The sequence below is a fragment of the Eutrigla gurnardus genome (assembly GCF_963514095.1).
Source record: "Eutrigla gurnardus genome assembly, chromosome: 2".
NCBI classification, from domain to species: domain Eukaryota; kingdom Metazoa; phylum Chordata; class Actinopteri; order Perciformes; family Triglidae; genus Eutrigla; species Eutrigla gurnardus.
In genome coordinates, this window is record NC_139916.1 from 3,578,153 (window position 1) to 3,591,944 (window position 13,792).

Below are 13,792 nucleotides of genomic sequence, written 5' to 3' on the forward strand. Positions count from 1 at the left end.
ATGGGGGTAATGAATTGATTTGTGAGAGGTGCTCTCGCAGGGTTTTGTAACGGATCCTCTTTCATAGCCGGATTACGGAGCCACATAACACAGACAGCGTGAAGCGCGGTGCCGACATGAAAGACGCTATTTGTGCTGCGGTATTAAGGACGCCACCCATGCTTTGTTCCAAACATCTCCGCAACTAAACGTGTAATTACACATGTAACAATTAAATCCCTGGCAGGGATCCCGGGCAAATAATTACGTTGTCATGAAATCTGTCAAAATATTGACAGTAGGAAGAGGAGGGGGCGTACATCAAACTGCAGAGGGCCTTTTTCTCTCTGCGATTGTCTTACAAGTGAGATTAAGTTCCTTCCCTCAGAGGGACCACACCGAGGCCTTCAGCAGACCCTGAACCAGAGATACTGCTTCACCTCGGAGCCTCCAGGAGACGCCCTTGAAGTTCACTCCAGAATGAAAGGGATTCTCTTCATTTGGGGGAACGGGAAACGAGTTCAAGGGTTGGACTGTGGGAGCGTGGCTCGCGTTATCGAGCAGAGACGGAGATTCAGACGGAGGCCATCTCTGTGTTTTTGTTTTGTTGTTATGACGGTGTTCGGTGGCCCAGATTGGAAAAAGAATAGTCAACACACAGCATGACACAGCATGACACAGCATCATGATGATGATGATGATGATGATGATGACGGTGGTTTAAAAGAAAAGGACAACTCTTACATGCGGCACGCTCCTCCACTTATGTGCAGTGGAAATAATGATGTGACGAATCATCCTGCACGACTGGCAAACCAATTGTTGCCTGTTAAAGATGAATTCTTAGCAAGAAGGCAAAAATGTCCCATTCATAAAGTCTGTACGGCATCTTACTGATGATATTCACATTTTCAGAGAGTCAAATCGTGTCTTTAGCGTAGAAATAAACACATCCTCGCCTGCATCGTCTTACAGGAGAGCCTCCACACGAAGAGGCCTACATACAGCCTGTAAGAGCCAGTAAGTCACGTGACCCATAAGCATTTTTGGGTCACGGCGTGCGCCTCCTTTTGAAGTCTCTGGGCGAGGTCGCGTCACCGGTGGGCAGTAGCTGCACCCAGAGCAATTAGATTAAAGGGGGGGGCGTCGGTAATGCTTCAGTCAAATGTGGTTGTAGATAAAGAGAGTTAGGAGGATCGCGAGGTAGGACGTGATTGGTCCGTCGTGATTGCATGGAAAAGAGGAGGGGAGGAGGAGGAGGCAGGAAATGAACCCCCCCCCGCCCCCCCCAACTAACCCACTGTCAGAATCCCAATTATTGCAATCTCTTTCGTCTGGAGAGGGTTTAAAGGTGGAAATCAGCGTAGCACAGACAAATCCACGCACGCCGCCTTTTATTTCCCCGGGTGCCTCCGTCTTTAATGGCAGCTCTAATTGACTAACAGTGCACGTGGGGGGGGGGGGAGGAGGGAGGGGGGAACAGCCACGCCACGATGGATGACTGTCCTCTGCGCCGGCACAAGACGCAGAGCAAAACAAACACACACCGCTCCTCCAGGCTGTTGCTGCATTGTGCATTGTGCAGGCGGAGATGAAGGAGGCTTTGGAGTCGGGCTGCAGTAACAGAGGGGGGAGGGGGGGAGGGGGGGGAGGGGGGGGAGGAGCGGGAGAAAATAAGAGAAAGAGAAAGACCAAAATGTCAACAGTCTGCCTGCCTACACAATCGGCATGCACACGATATCCTGTTAAAAGTGTGTCTCTGCCTCAGAGTGGCGGCGGCGGCGGCGGCGGCGCTGCTGTTTAGTTAAGCGTGAGGAATACAAATTAGCGTCTCAGCAGATGTTTTTCTCTCCGCCGCAACGTTTGTCTGTTAAATGACATCACAGACAAATGTGACTGGATTTCTGCACCATAGGCAACACTTCATTTCCATTACAGATCTGTTCACTTAGATCCCCCTTTTTTTGGGGGTCCAGACAACAGTGTAGGATGTGGTAACAGCAGGAGGGCGAGCTAGAAGACATGTCGTTCTGTTGGCAGACCCACACACACACACACACACACACACACACACACACACACACACACACTTCCCCACTGTGATAGGATTTCAGTATGGCCAGGTGCTTTGTTTCCCCTCACCAGTCCTCTTTCTCTCTGCACACATCCATACAGCAGGAGAGAGAATACGCAGACCGGGGGGGTCTAATGACAGGAAGGGAACAGTCTAATGAGAGGGGAAAAAACTACACATACAATACATCCCTTCTAATATACATTACAGTACAGTGACTACACGGACACACACACACGACTGCAATACATCATTCACACTCACAGGAACCTCACACACACACACACACACACACTTTATCATCCTCACTTTCACAGCACATTCATCATACGCCGACGTGATAACGTGACCTGCGACCAGCAAGGATCTCCCTGAACTGGCAGATCACGAACCCCGCTAAGCCCCCAGTAAACCTTTCCCACATGGTTTTGCATGCCCCTCCCCTCGCTGTCACACTCCTCATTATCACACACCATCTTTTTGAATCTCAAATTCAGCGTGTTACGACCCTCCTCTAATCCCAGTTCCCCTCTTTATTGTTTTTTGGGGTTATTGTCATCATAGTGGGCTTTCTGCAGGTCTGGTTCTTGCTTGTAACACCTTTACATGGCTCCCCCCCCCCTCCTCTCCCCGTGATACCGGAGCCTGCAGACGGCTTTCTGGCATTTCTCCACCAGAGCAAAGTTGGGTGACAACCCTGAGACCTTCTGGTTTTGTTCATGATAAATTTTGCCTTGGACAGGCCGACTCGGAGGGAAATGAGAGCCGCGCATTGAGATCCTTCCACATGTGGCTCTTTTCTCATCAGGCACAAGGCCGGGGCCTTTTGTCAAAACATCCCCATGTGCTCTCTCTGTCTCTCTCCCTCTCTCCCTCGCTCTCTCAGATGTCCTCCACTCGTGTCCTCTCACAGCTCTCCTGGCTAAAACGGGGAGGCTGATGGATCAAGCATCTGTGCGGATAAAAGATGAGAAACAATCGGGCTCAGTGTTGAAGACAGGAATCCCTCTCGAGTATCGGCGACCTTGTTTTCCCATGATGTATTAGAACTCGGTCAACACCGAGAGGAAAAACCACGGCAGGGTCTGGTGTTGTACCGTCGACCTACATCAGAGAAACGGATCTGTTCCCGACATCGCCACGTTTTATTTGATTTTATTTATACGCCTTCGTCGTGTCAGTTAACCCCTTCATTCAGCAGAGATCGGACTGGAGTTCTCAGGGTTCGCTGGAAATCCTTGAAAACACTTGAATTTTAGTGTGGTGTTTGAAAAGTGCTTGAAATGTGTGTTGTATGTGATGACATATATGATATAACAGACATATTTGAGGGAGTGAAAACAGCATTTTGTGACATTTCTTTATGAAAAATGCCTTTTGATGATGAACAGATGATGAAAATATTTGGTGATTATATTTCTGTGGATCTGTTAGTGGAATTAGTTTTCCTTTCATTTGTGGTCCTTCTGTAAAAAGCTGTCTCCAAACATCATGTTGGTTGTTTAGAGGACAATAACATCTCATTTAATGTGATGAACAAGTGACAGAATAAGTAGACTGAATACTGACCATTGGATTGGTACACATATGGAGTTTACCACAGCTGGAAGGGGCTGGAAACGCATGGAAAGTGCTTGAATATGACTTTGGAAAAGGTGTAGAAACCCTGAGTTGTGCAGAGATACTCCACACACACACACACACACACACACACACACACACACACACACACACACACACACACACACACTAACACACACACACACACACACACACACACACACACACACACACACACACACACACAGGTGCTCACTGCTGCTGCAGCACTCAACCTGATTATGGGCCCCACTAGAAATTTCAAAAAACATCTGTTTGTTATATAATTCAGCAGCGTTTTTTTACCGTGTTGCCGCTCGGTTCATTTGGATCTTTTGCCGGTGGGTTGCTTTGAGGGTAAAGTTGGGCAATTTTACATAACTGCAGTCTGCAGAAGGGCCTTAAACACAGAGAACAGAGCATGGAGGAGACTCCAGAGCTGTAATGGATTCTAAAATAAGTAACATCACCCAGCAGCAGAGATCTCGCCCGTTGAACTTCAGGTGATTAAAGATTAAAACGGCTGCAACGGGTGAGGCCAAGAGACGGCAGGGGGGGGGGAGATGGATCAGGATGGGAAAAGGCAAGAAATCTGAACAAAAAAGGCAAACAAAGGGCTTGGGGTTTCTTGCTCTCTTATCAGCGTGACACGCCTCACCGCCCGCTAAAATCCGCCGCTAATAACCAGGAGAGATCATCTCCTTTTGAGCCGAGACATCACAGAATATAAATGCTGTGAACTTCCTAACTCCGTTCTGTGATTCTGATGTTTCAACCGAGGAGGGATTTACTTAGAAGATTCCATCACACGACTTCTCTGAGAAATACATTATAGAACGTAGGAAGAAGGCTGCTCTCCTCGGTCCTTGAATATAAGACATTTTTGACTGCAGTATGTTATGCGACACTCCTCTTTACCTTCTGAAAAAAAAATGGCACTCAGCCCTGAAAACAGAGGATACATATTTAAAGTCAAAGTACGTGTTGCTGTACATGGAGATGATCTGCCGGACACGCCGAGGTCCGCTCCGTGAGTCGGCTCCGTAAATCTCCCAGCTGTCGATTCATCTCTCTAGCAGCGTCATTAAGATAAATTCCTGCCCATTTAATTACTTGGCAATCAAAGTGATTTAGATTCAGAATGAACGCTCTGCTGTTCTCCACAGGGAGGGGGGAGGGGAGGGGAGGGGGGGTAAATTAACAGCTAATTCCTGAGACCAAATAAGATAAAAGCCAACAAACAAAAGAAAGTATCCTTGGATTCAAGGACGACGTCTCTGTGAATCCCTGTGAGGTGATCGACCCCCCCCCTCTCTCTCTCTCTCTCTCTCCCCCCCTCCCTCTCTCTCTCCCTCTCTCTCTCCCTCTCTCTCTCTCTCTCTCTCTGGCGGGTTTATATTGGGATTTATTTTACTTTGAGATTGAATTTACGAAATGTTTAGAAATCCACGCGGCTATCCAAGAAGTTGGACCGGCGTCGGCGAATGGCTTTCTGTCATCGTGCTCCCCGGGAGGTTTCATGGTGGTGTTTGAGTTGGAAATTGAACACATGCCTCTAAAGCCCCCCCCCCCCCCCCCCCCCCCCTTCACTGTAACGTTCAGCGCTCCGCCTGTCCAGAGTCTCCGCTGCAGTACCGTACCTTGTTTTCTTTGCCGGGTTTCTACCTATGAGTTCCTGACTTCTGATGTGAATACGGTTTTGTTCAGGAGACATGTTGCTTATGTTAGACGCTAGATTGAGGCGTTTACATGATGACGGTCTGAACAGAAGACGCAAAAAAGTGGCATCGCGTCTTCACTTTTTATTCCGAGTTTAGACGAGTGTTTTCGGGAGGAAATCTGCGTGCATACGGGGACGCAAAAGTAGAATCTTTCTTCTTCTCTTATCTGTGCCGCGAAAACCAAAACATGTGGCGTAAACGCGTAGGCGACGTGAGCAGATCTGAGCAGAGTTTTGCAGCTTGGCGGTGTAGAAGAAAACGCTACGGCGAAGCGTATTCAAGTTTTCCACTCTGGAGGGTGGTTTCAGATTTTTGCGTTTTTAAGCCCCAAAAACGCCGTCACCGTCTAAACGAAAAGCACTTCCGAATTTTGTCGTTTTTACCCGTAAGCGTCCTCGTGTAGACGGGGCCTGAGGGTCAAAACCCCCCCACAAATGTATTTATACAAAAGTTTGACCTGAAGAAGATCTGACGAAGACGTATCCACGATACAGGAAGCTGTGGTTACTTGTCTTTTTGTCCGATCTGCCTAAAATGCCCATATTGAGTCAGTTGTAGCGCCACCTACTGACACCAGGAAGTCTGCTTTCACACATCATCAGATCTTTGCATGGTGACCATGTGATCCGGGTGTTGACGTACCACGTAAAGGAAACCAGGAAAGTGGTACAAAGTTTGGTCATTTTAGAGGATCTTACTCACGGACCCGGTCCGACAGTCGGGGAAGAACATCGCCATGGCGACCGGCGTACACGGAGGTAGAAAGGCCCATTCATTGCTTCTTTTTCCTCCTTTCCCCTTCACATGGAGTATTAAATATGCTCCCTCCCTGCTTGTGTATCACAGCACGGTGTTTGGACAGTAATTGTGCAGGATGAGTGTACTCGATGGCGGGCAGGAACACAATCTTGGCTCCGGTGGCCTGGTTTAATTGTTGAAGTCTGGTTGGGTGGGGAGGGGGATTCGTTTGCTGCAGGGGACAGCTCAGCTTTGTAAATGGACTACTTACAGAATTTTCTGGATGTTAAAACTTTTTACCTCCCCTTGGGCAGCTGCTAAGCAAATAAATTACTCACTATAATGAGAGCGCTCGGCTCTCCTGTGGAATTCCCAAGCTTTCAGCTGAAAGGTACGGTTCGACACGCTCTTTCTCATTCTTATAACTCTTGCAAAGAACCGGGTTCATCTAAAGGATACAGGAGGTTTTTTTTTTTTTTTTACCCTCGCTTCGGGAGATGAAAGGCGTAGCACAATCCGGCAGGCTAATCCTTATCTAGTCAGCTAGAATATTCATACCAGTACGTTATCCCAGTGGCCTGATGGGTGGGAATCATCTCACCACGTTACTCAGTTCCTCTCTTCCACCTCTAGTCTTTGCGTCGTGATCAGCAGATATTTTCCCACAGCTTATACTGCAAAGCCTGTTGGGGATTCTCCTGTTTATACTGGATTTATATGAAGGAGGAGGTGAGACTGTAAACAACCAGCTAATGAGAAGGCCGCTCTTTTTTTCTTTTTTTGCCTCGTGTGGAAAAATAACAATGGTTTCCTGTCCACCTCACAGCGGGAGTTAAAGTACAGTGCTGGGGATATCATAATGTTTTTATGCCCCCATCGTGTTTGTAAATTAGGCTGTAATTACTGTGTAATTACTTTTTAATACATTGAAGTATATTCTATGAAGTCAGCGTCATTCTAGACATAATAAAATGCTCTGTGAATTATAGCAGGAGGCCGTTCCTGTGCTGATCACATGCAACAACAGGTGAGTATTTATCAGGGGAAGTATAATAGATCAATATCTTCATGTTGGTAGATTGAACACAAAGCAGAGAACGCTTTATTCAAGTTCAGTTTCATTACGAGGAAGAACTGATTATACAAGGTCACCCATAAAGTGGGAATAATTTGCATATGTTATGCATGAATTACTTTCACCTGGGTTACTGGGACGCATAATGTAAATCATTGCACCTGGTCAAAAAGTGATTACTGATGCATTTAAACAGAGGATTGTGTCTGAAAACAGAGTATTCCAACTTTATGGGCGACAGTATGTTGTTGCAGATCCATCGCCTCGAAGTATTGGGTTTTAAAAGAGGAAGTCAGGATTAGATTTCCGATTTTACTGGAAACAGTAAACAACTCTCTTCCCTTCAAACGCCGTGTGAGACGTTTAGCATCCAGTGAGACACAGTCGAGAAACCAAACAGAAGGATCACTTCCCCATCACCCAGACCGGACATCAACCACCCGCCGGTGTTTACGACAGAAGCCTTCATCGGCCTCGCGGCGCAGTGATGCCTGGGAAACGCTCACTTCGTGCTGGGACCAGCGTTCTGCTTTATTGTGGTCATTTCAAGGCTGTGTGGTCTCCGACAGAGGTATTTTGGCGGGTTAGGTGGGGTGTTTTGTAAGTCCCGCCCCCACCAACCGCCTCGACATACACCAGGGCCGCCCCCCCCCCCCCCCCCCCCCCCTCCCAGTGCGGGCATCTCTTCTCTGAAGTAACAGGCTTAAAGAAACCGTCTGGAATACATTAGTTCCAGTTATTAATGAGGTTGTTTTGATTCTGCTCTGCTTGTCTTTGCTTTCTTTTTTTTTTTTTTTTTCCACTGTGCAAAGTCATGACGACGTTGAGGATTTTGGCTGACACCGAGGAAGACGTGGGGAGACGGATAGACTTAAAAAGGAGACAGAAAGGAAGAGCGTAGACCCACACTACCTCCCTCTTAACCACACTGCAGGATTTTATCCACTTGGCAAAAAGGAGGCCGGCTCTCCTCTCACACACTGCGATATGAATTGGCTCCGTTTGGAGCCGTCAATGGCAGATATATCCCTTAAGCTTATGGCTTGTGTTTGTTAGTGCTGAAGCACAGCTGTTTTTAATGGGATTCCTGCAAACAGCGGCTGGAGTTAACTTTTTCAAAAAGATAAGGCAAAGTAGAGAAGTTGCTCATTACCGGGGCAAGCTAAGCAGATATGCAATTAGATTGTTTTTCTTTGAAGCAAACTTAGTTGCTCACACTTCTCTGGTGTTGAAGTTACTATAGTTCTAAGTACTAAGTTCAATCCTTCCAGAAACACCGTTGAATCAATTAGAATGACATCCCCTCCACAGCGACGACGCCTCGGCCTCGCACCGTGAAGGGGAATCTCGTGACATTGACTCTGAGCAGAACGTGACATTTTCCAGCCACCATGAGGGACGTCTGAACTCTCCACGGAGGCGAACGCCATCACCAGAGAAGTCGTTATCCTCGCATCTAAAAAACCCCAGCAGCTGATTCGTCTTCTCGTCCACCATAACTCCTCCTCGCGACCTTCTTACTAAATATAGCAATTCACGTATTGATTTGGGGGGGACGCGGTGCATTCACAGCATGCCTCCACCATAATGACCTATTTCAACAGATTGCTTGTAGTTAAGTCGTCTTTTTTTTGTGCGTTCTTTGTCTCGAGGCTGCGGGGAGGAAGGGGGAAGACGCAGCCACATGTTCTGAACGGGTGAGACGAAACATATCTTGTGTGTCGTATAAGCCTCTTGGCAACGTGAGCACACTTCTATGCTGTATTATTTTTCTTTCAAATGGCCGTCAACGCGGTGCAAAGTTGCGGGATCAGGCGCGAGACGGGCCTGATTAACTACGGCTTACTCACGGCGTTGTACCTCGCCGCCATTAAAGTGTCGCGATGGGGAAACGGGCCAACGAAAGCTTGGCAAACGATGGCTGGGATTCCATCTGTGTGCACGCCACGCCAGCAGGCAGGCGTCCCAATATGGAACGACTGTCTGTGATTGAAATCGTAGCTCTAACGCGCTTCGTTATCTGTCGGGGTTGTGTGTTGCGAGACATCAACGGGGATCACTGTTGTGCTATTCAAGGGGATCCAGAAACGCTGCCATGTTTTATGAAAACATTCGGGTGACGTGCCTAAACACTTCACCGTTTATCTTTTTTGCCCTTTTCAAAAAATATTAAATAAAAATACCGCTCCCCCGGTTGGAGGCGTGCTGCAAGCTGTCTGGCCTTGTCAGGCGCTGCTGCAGCATGCAGAAGGCAGCAGTGTCTCACATACACTATATCCTCCATTTCAATGGGAGCAATCTTTCATTTAAAACTAATTTCTCTCCTCTATTATGCTCAGCCGAGGATTGTGACCTCGTGGAAGTCATTTATCCAGAAAGACTTTTCCACAGTGGCACCGTGATCCAGCTGGGAGATTCTTATCGGGCACATCACAAAACCCCCCTGAGGACACGAGTCCTTCCTCCCTCTTTACTCCGCTCGCCGACCTTCCAGCCGCCGCCACAATCTGGCCCTTTGTGAGCCCGGCCTTGTCTGTCATCTCCCTGGTTCTGTTGATACGGACCCTCGAGCTGAGAGCGTACGCCGCACCAAGCGCCGGCTAATTGAGCTTGTCAAGCCCAGAACCTGTTAGCGTGCCGATAAGCAGGTATTTGACCTCCTCGGAGGCCCCTTGGTGGTTCCTCTACCGAACCTATTCTTGATAAGGTCCTCTGTCAGCCAGAAGGGTGGATCCTGAATCAACATCTCTGCCTATACTTGTTCTTTATTACCTCCAACACCTGGTCTGTTGGTCTTGGAACAGCACCGTATTGACGGGAAATGCTCGGAGTCGGGTGGGGCACATTCCCATCAGGCCAGTTAAGATCGGACATTTAAAGTCCGACGCACGTATCAAAAGGCTGTTGATGCAGTCTAAAGAAAAGATCCTATAAAAATCAGCACGCCAGGACTGCAAGTAAGACTTTCCTTATTCTTTAATCAATGGCTTATGTCTCTGGTTAAGGGGGACTTGGCAGGGTTCCACAAATCGAAGGTCTTGGATGGATGCCCTTCCCATTTCCTCATCAAACCTCCATGCAGCGAAGCAAGACTAACTGTGCCCGAGCCCCTCCTCTTTTCTCAGCATCTGTGCCAGTTCTGCTGAAATAGTTTTTTTTTTTTGCACATAATTTCCCCCCATTTGTTATAATCTGTACGGAGCAGGAGCTGATCAGGGTTTAGGAAAACCCCCTGTACCATTTAGACACGTTACACAAATTCACTTAAAGAGTAACTAAACCCCCCAAACCCCCTTTACCCCCTCAGTGGAAAAACAACGTATATGGTAGCATTGTTGTATTAGCAATCCTGTACATATTGTTGGAAACAGTTTTCACTTTCTAGAGGCATTTATTTTCATTTTCAGATGGAGGCACTTTCAAAACTCTGGGTTTTAGTTCCTCCCATCTAAACCACACCTTTTTGGTATCGCAGCCAGGTTATAACCCACATATGCAGATTGTCATTTTCATCCAGGTCTGCTCCAGATGGGGATTTTAGTCTGAGTGTGACTGACATGACCCCTACTAGCCTCCCTGGGATAATCCCACTGCCTCCAGGAACCCAACACTAATCTGCCAGTCTCCCTTTTGCAAGTCCTCACTCACTCCGAGCGGACTCAACTTCTGGAAGAACTTCTCCAACATTCCCCGACCACAAAACAGGCCCTGGTTTGTGTTTATGTGATTACGGTATAGGTGAATATGTGCATCTCATAGCTATCAAACACATATCATTATGATGACTTTTAACTTTAAATATAGTAGCCATCCCCAGAAGATAGAGCTTCTATTCAATTCTATATTTTTACAATGACCTTTTCAGCACCTCAGCTGATTACCATTGTAGATGATATATATGCCAGCCTGCATGTCACACATGCAGCACTGGAATGTGCCGAGGCGTGCCGAGGGGGGAAAGCAATGCCTTCGGGCTAGGTGGGTTGCTTTAAGGTTATATGTGTCTGTGTGTGACATGTGTGGATTTGAGTCATTCGACTAATCCAGTCTAACTGAGAATGAGTGACACGTAGGCCTCGCCAGAGCCTCTCAACCGCATATTAAATATGGATCTGAGGGCTCATCCAGCAGGACGGGAGCCAACAAATTAAATGAAGAGCCAGTGAATGACAACAACAGGTTTAAACATACTGTGGTTAAAACCACAGGGCTATTAGCGAGAGGGGTGAGGCAAAGCAAATAATTCAGACCGTGAAGTGAGTTCATAACTGTAGAATAACTTTACATTAAGGCCGATGTTAATCTTAAGGCCTGGCAGGGAAAAAGAAGAAAATCAGAAACTATACAGAAAAATAAAGCGTTGCTTCCACCCCTCCCTCGGAGCCCGGTTTGTGAGGTCCAGATTGAACTCAATGGATGAAACCAATGATTGGAAATCTGTGCAAACACTGATACTCAACTAATTAAAGTTGTATGTTTACATAACGGCGTGGCACGGCAGCATAATTAGAGCAAGAACAATATTTAATATTTCTTTGGATTGCTGGAGAGGTGAACAGAAACAACTTAGCAGTCTATATTTGACAGGGAGCATCGCTTATTTATTATCATCGTTTTATTTGCAGTTCTATGAAGCCTTTGAAACTGTATCACGTCTTCGGCGGTGGAGAATAATGTATCGCTCACGTACGTCTAAATCAATAACCTGGAATTTGTTTGCGAGGCGCGTCCGTGGAGAGAGAAATTACCGCACTGCACACAAAGCAATATTCTGACGGAGCAGCCATTTTGGCTCAAACCACCAAACGCGAGAGGAAAGGAGTTGGACCGGAGGAATATATCGGGGTAAAACTGTGGTGGTGGTGGTGGTGGTGGTGGCGGTTGCCAAGGTAACAGAGGGGCTTTTTACTATCTTCCCCTCCCGTGCCCCAGCGTTGGCCCGATCCCTCTCTGTGTGAGCTGGGTACTTAATTTCACTGACCCCCCGGGTCCGGGCTGAACAGCCTCCATTGATTAGGACAAATGGAAGGGAGAGCGGCCAGCCAAGCCCCTCCTTCATCAGGGTTAAGGATGTAGTCATGGAGGAGGCGGAGACGCGGATGAATAGCTCGGGGATCCCTTGTTTTAGATGAATCAATGACATATTTAAAGGCTAATTAGTCGATCTATTCACTCACTATAAATTTGCCGGGGCCACCACCTCGCTCTGCAGCCATGATTGGGCTATTTAATGTATTCCACCTCTAAATAGCAGCCATTAAAGCCCTCAGTCTCCCTCCCAAACAATACAGCCAGCCTTTTCAGGCACAGGTGTAATGGTGCAGGGAAGTGCTTTTGGCTGTGTGTGTGTGTGTGTGTGTGTGTGTGTGTGTGTGTGTGTGTGTGTGTGTGTGTGTGTGTGTGTGTGTGTGTGCAAATGATTTAATCCCTCCAGGTTGCAGTTTTGAGTCGTGATATCAGGTGAAATCCTGTTTTGGGTGGGTTTAAGTCTTCCGTGGCGTGTCGCGGCTTGAATGAGCTTATTATCCATCTTGACAAGCGAGCCTGATTCAGGTCACATGATCAGAGAGCTAAACCCTGCCTGAGTGGCACACTTTCACCTAGTTTCACTCTGAGCACAAGTCTTCACAAAATACCACAATGAAACAGTTTTTATTTTATGTGCTTTTTTTTCTCCACATACCAGAAGATATAAGTCTTCTCTGAGAGAACATAAAACAATAGAACGGGTCATTTAGAGTTAGGTTTGTTCTCTTTTTCACACCTAAGTAATGCGGTTCTTAAAGTGTGTGTGTGTGTGTGTGTGTGTGTGTGTGTGTGTGCACATTCCTCCTCGCATGTGTGTGTGTGTGTGTTTCCTGGATGCATGCATGCGTATGAAATAGGCGTATTACAGCTGTTGTTTGTTCCCGTTCCTGTAGACGGATAATAGAATTCACTCAGACTCCCCGCTGCCTCGTTAAATGCTTGTGGTCAGAAGAATTGATATAATCTCTAATAAATACACTCCGGGGTGAAACGGCTGGAGGAATAAAATCCATCCCATGAATATGATACTCAGTCCACCTCAGGGTGCTGTTGATCTTCTGTGCTTTGTTTGAGTTGTGTGTGTGTGTGTGTGTGTGTGTGTGTGTGTGTGTGTGTGTGTGTGTGTGTGTGTGTGTGTGTGTGTTGTATATGTGCATTGGAGGGTTACACTGGGACAGTGACAGGATTCAGCAGCAGCTGCTCCTTGCAAAGCGTCTCACCCCTTCCGTCCTCCCCCCTCCTCCCCCCTGTGACACCCCTCTTGTCCCCACTGACTGGACAACACGCAGCCCCTTTATGCCACCTGTCCATCAGCTACGCAGCACCTTGGGGAGCCTCCGTCGCCGAGCTCAGAGCTGCCGCTTGCCTCCTTTTGTTTGGACCCTGGTAAAGCCCCATCCGACTCCCCCCCTCCCCCCTTTGTCTCCCACTCTGTCTTGCTCTCTGTGCTGTCCTTTACAAATACAGACACACAGAGAGACACACACATACAGAGTGGTGATTGCCTCTGTCAGCTATTTCCTACATCTGCTTCCAGGCACAAAGCCCCCCCCGCCGCTCCCCCCTCTCCCCTCACCT

General features: G+C 47.5%; 2 protein-coding genes across 5 annotated transcripts in view; one reads left to right on the plus strand and one right to left on the minus strand.

The window, feature by feature from the left end:
- Positions 1 to 13,792, plus strand: part of ephb2b (eph receptor B2b) — a 113,164-nt gene that overhangs the window by 55,410 nt on the left and 43,962 nt on the right. The window lies entirely within an intron of this gene.
- dhrs3b (dehydrogenase/reductase (SDR family) member 3b) overlaps positions 6,518 to 13,792 on the minus strand; it is a 138,063-nt gene continuing 130,788 nt past the window's right edge. The window contains exon 7 of the mRNA XM_084033759.1: positions 6,518 to 6,529. The gene's annotated coding sequence lies outside the window, so the exon portion shown is untranslated. The remainder of the gene's footprint in view (positions 6,530 to 13,792) is intronic.